At 37.1% G+C, this 4,152-nt stretch overlaps 1 protein-coding gene across 4 annotated transcripts in view; it reads right to left on the bottom strand.

Annotated features, from left to right (window-relative positions):
• Window positions 1-4,152, bottom strand: part of LOC106883607 (tripartite motif-containing protein 2) — a 209,019-nt gene that overhangs the window by 139,738 nt on the left and 65,129 nt on the right. For all 4 annotated transcript variants that reach the window (XM_014934695.2, XM_014934697.2, XM_052972201.1 and 1 more), the window contains exon 2: window positions 1,154-1,240. The gene's annotated coding sequence lies outside the window, so the exon portion shown is untranslated. The remainder of the gene's footprint in view (window positions 1-1,153; window positions 1,241-4,152) is intronic.

Below are 4,152 nucleotides of genomic sequence, written 5' to 3'. Positions count from 1 at the left end.
GTGTGTGTGTGTGTGTGTGTGTGTGTGTGTGTGTGTGTGTGTGTGTGTGTGTGTGTGTGTGCGTGCACGCACATGCATGCACACGTCTTCAATCATAAATCTGATTAATCAGGGCTGATTTGAGGGTTAATAACTACTTGTTGAATCATCATGTTTTCACCTGTAGTAGTAGTAGTAGTAGTAGTAGTAGTAGTAGTAGTAGTAGTAGTAGTAGTAATCGTAGTAGTAGTAGTAGTAGTAGTAGTAGTAGTAGTAGTATGGCATTACATAATTGGATGCAAATACATTACAAGTGTCATTGAATAGTTTGCTAACTTTCCTGAGATGGTTCTACTTAAAAATAACACCAGTTTTATCTCAACCCAACGCACCAAAAAAACCTTGGCCAAACTGTGATCAACGACAGCAGCAGCAGCAACACTCTGGCAATGTTACTAACACCACTGAGTGCCAAATGAAAGGACTTGAGTTTGAGAAATGAATAAAATCATACTTTAAATTGAAAATTGAAAATTTATTCTAAAAATAAAAAAAAACAGAACTAACACCAGAACAAGGTTCCACTGCATGGTGCCAAAAATCCCACCCTTGCCATCAAAATATAGGACCGGATGTTGCAATAGTTCAGGATGAAGGGCCCACAGTTCTTCAATATCTTCCGGAAAGATTTAAGAGACCTACATGTGGTGGATGTAGATGTCTTCAAATCAGAATTTCTCTGGTCAAGAGACCCAGGTGAACCAACTTCACAGTAGAAAATGCAAATGGGGGCAGCAACATTGAACTCCCTCATTCACCGAATGCCCACAAAGGAGGATTAATGAAGATGTAGCAACACCAATAGCAGTGCTCCAGCATGGTCACAGCTCTCAAGTTGAAACAAGTAAAACAGTATCACCATGAAAAGCATCAACTTAAAATATGAAAATATCAAAAGGCCTCCAAGGACAATGTCGGACAACACTAAAAATGTTAAAAATAGAAGATAAATGTGCAGATGCATGCTATAATTCGATTATATATATGTTTTACTGACCAAGACCAGTCAGATCAGAGATAGGTGATCGAATGTTTGTAGTGTAGCTTGTCTCCATGTTTTATGGATATAAAAAGAAAGAAATATAAAGAGAGGAATTCTTTAAAAACAACATACCTTCTTAGAGGTCATCATTTAGCCTTTCTGGTACCAGCAATTACATTTTTCTTGGAATAGATGTCCCCGCTATCTTCAACAAAAGACCTGAAGAAGAAAAAGAAATATATATGTAGAAATGTTAGTTAAAAGGTGTAGCAAATGGTGAGGGTAAAACAGTACTACATACGTTTCCAAGCCAATTCGAATATATCTTACATAACTTAAAGTTGTAACTCAGACACACACACACATATAAATAGATATTTATTTATATTCATATACACAGCTAAGCTTCTCATCAGGTCTGATTACCTGCAGTTGTAAGTCATTGTCACAAGGAAAGAAGTGAAGAATATATATATATATATATATATATATATATATATATATATATATATATATACATATATATATATATTGTGAGGGTGCATGGCCAAGTGGTCAGACCGTTGTATTCACAATCGTGAGATCATGGTTTCAGTTCCTAGATTGAATGGTGTATTGTGTTCTTGGGTAAAGCACTTCATCTCACATTGCTCTGTGATCACTTGATAACAGCTAAACACTCATATGTTGTCATCAACAGGAGAGTCCATCATATATATATATATATATATATATATATATATATAATCATCATTAAACGTCTGTTGTCCATGCTGGCATGGGTTGGATGGTTTGACTGATCTGGCATGCTGGAAGGCTGCGCCAGGCTCTAGTCTGATTTGGCATGGTTTTCTATGACTGGATGCCTTTCTTAATGCCAACCACTCCAAGAGTGTAATGGGTACCTTACGTGCCACCAGCATGGGTACCATTTGCATGACACCGGGATCTGCTACGACTGCAATTTTGCTCAGCTTGATGGGTTTTCTTCTCAAGCATGACATAATGCCAAATGTCTTGATCATTGCCTCCATGAGGCCCAACACTCGAATATATACGAATGAGACTGACATAAGATTCCTAAAGTTTTAGTGTTTAGCTTTAATTTGTTAAAGAAATAAGATAAAGCTTCCTCCAAATTCCTCCAAATTAGAATACCAGTGAATTACAGCTGACATTTCTAGATGCCTAGTCCAATGCCAACAATGTGAGAACTGACTGTGTCTGGAAAAACACATGAGGGAGGCTCAAGAGAAAGCTTGCTAAACACCATAAGCTGGCAGAGCTGTGCGGAAACCAGTGCTGGCAATTAAAATGGGTTGCTGGGGTTTTGTGCAGCATTCATTTTGCAAAGCTTTGACTTGGCTTAGAGCCACTGGTGCAACAAAGAGGAAGATCATAAATGCTATTACTGAAGCTGCTGATGAGGGTGCCAGGTGGCTTTGAATTAAGAGAGCAAACCAATGGTTTTTCTGCTACTGGGATGCAAGCTGGGGATTGGTTAATCCCAGCTTTGTCAATTAGAAGATGAAGTCTGATAGTGAAAGACCCAAAAGCCCCTGAGAGTCCAAAACCATCACTAGTGAGGCATTCCGGAGCATCCATGAGATGAAACCTGCAACAAGACACATGAACTGGTGACATATGTTTTTGCCACAAAAGGGGGGTGAGGTTCACATTCTTTACGTCCGCCAGAATATATCCGTTTTGATGGGGATTTTTCAAATTTTTTGTTTTTCACGATGCCCTTGGAAATGATGGGGACCAAAATCGGTCGGGCGGGGGCGGAGGGTGTTGTAAAAAAAAAACATCATTTTCGAAAAATTCCTTTTTGCTTAAACAATGCTCTTCGTCATTTCCATGGGCACCGGGAAAAAAAGAATCTGAAAAATATCAGTCAAAAACAGCGAAATTCCAACTTATGTGTGCTACTTATCGCTGGCGTCCACCGAAACGTTAACTAGGAGACTGTGGGGGTTTCGCTATAAAATATTTGTTACACGGTTCTAATTTAAGCCATCACAGAAAACCGATAATGCCATAGTGCTAACTGAACCTACCAAATACCAAACAGCTAGGTTTGGTATATTCGTAACCTGTTTGCTTTGTCACTGGGCCAAACTACAAGTTATAAACAATGAAATCGAAAATGGAAAACAAATGGGAGAAAAAAAATTAAGCCTCCAAAAAGAAAAACAAATGCATGATACATTTCCACTATCTCATAACTGAAGATTGGGCTTTGGGATTTTCTTATACCACATTTCTGTCAGTATTATCTATTACGTCTCTCTCGACTTTCATATGGCTACATTTAGATGCTACAGAATAAAAACAGGGTCTTTTTTTTTCAGGTATCTTAATTTCTACTTTTTTTTTTGGGGGGGGGGGTTCATATGTAGGATATTGTAAGTCAACCCATCAGAGTTAACAAACAACTAAAAATAAACTAACAATATTTTTACTGAATGTTGGTCCTTAGACAAGGATTTATCAAGCAAACTACAGTGAACAAGATAAAAGGAAAACATTGTGATCAAAAGAGACAGAGAAAGAGAGAGAGAGAGAAAGACAGAGTAAGAGAAAGACAGAGAAAGAGAGAGAGAGAGAAAGACAGAGTAAGAGAAAGACAGAGAAAGAGAGAGAGAAAAAAAGACAGAGTAAGAGAAAGACACAGAGAGAGAGAGAGAGAAACACAGAATTAAACATCTATTGAAGCTTTTAAGTATTAGTTGTGAAAGAAAGATGATAAAATATACTACAGATTGTTTTATTTTCCTTTTAACGTAACTAATAAGGCTGGAGATAAACACTTCGAAGCCAGTTTACAAGAAGAACAACAAATGACTGAGCAGCGGAGCTCTCTTGTAAAAAGAAAATGAATTCTGTCAACCAGCAAATATCTCTTTCCTTGTGCAATGAATATTTCACAAAGAAACAAACCAGTAGCTATTAGAAGATCTCTCATTTTTTTCCTAATCTCCAACATAACTTGAATACCGTGTTGAAATCGTTGCTTGTAAGTTGGTGGAGGAGACGAGAACGAAAAAGATAAATACACAAACACGAATCACAATCTTCCTAAATGATATATATATATATATATATATATATATATATATATATATATA

This window comes from Octopus bimaculoides, chromosome 12 (assembly GCF_001194135.2).
Source record: "Octopus bimaculoides isolate UCB-OBI-ISO-001 chromosome 12, ASM119413v2, whole genome shotgun sequence".
In the NCBI taxonomy this organism is placed as follows: Eukaryota; Metazoa; Mollusca; class Cephalopoda; order Octopoda; family Octopodidae; genus Octopus; species Octopus bimaculoides.
Note: the sequence above shows the minus strand (reverse complement) of the source record. Positions and strands in the feature narration are given on the sequence as shown.